The 469-nt window shown below is 43.9% G+C and overlaps 1 long non-coding RNA gene across 1 annotated transcript in view; it reads right to left on the bottom strand.

Annotated features, from left to right (window-relative positions):
• The window catches only part of LOC109358235, a 10,859-nt gene that overhangs the window by 1,555 nt on the left and 8,835 nt on the right, over positions 1-469 (bottom strand). The window lies entirely within an intron of this gene.

Consider the following 469-nt stretch of genomic DNA (forward strand, 5'->3'; position numbering starts at 1 on the left):
TGATACCTAACAAGTGGTATCAGAGCTAGTACGAAGTGCTAGCTCAACCGCGTATTCGTGATCCTAAGGAAAATGTAATGGGTTCTACAAACCCGTTTGGTGGCGATGGTTCATCCATTAACCGACCACCTATATTCAGTGGTGAAGGGTATGCCTACTGGAAAGTCCGAATGCAAATCTTTATAGAAGCCATTGACTCGGATATTTCGGAATCCGTAGTCAACGGCCCTTTTGTTCCACAACATCTAGTGGACGATGAACCTATAGACAAACCTAAAAGTCTATGGACCGATGAAGAGCGCAAGAGGGTCCAACATAACCTACGCGCCAAAAATATCATCACATCGACCCTATCTTACGATGAGTTCTTTAGAGTCTCACAGTTCCAAAATGCAAAAGAAATGTGGGACACTTTACAAGTGACTCACGAAGGCACTAGCAAAGTCAAGCGCGCTAGATTAAATGCACT

Source organism: Lupinus angustifolius, chromosome LG10 (genome assembly GCF_001865875.1).
Source record: "Lupinus angustifolius cultivar Tanjil chromosome LG10, LupAngTanjil_v1.0, whole genome shotgun sequence".
In the NCBI taxonomy this organism is placed as follows: Eukaryota; Viridiplantae; Streptophyta; class Magnoliopsida; order Fabales; family Fabaceae; genus Lupinus; species Lupinus angustifolius.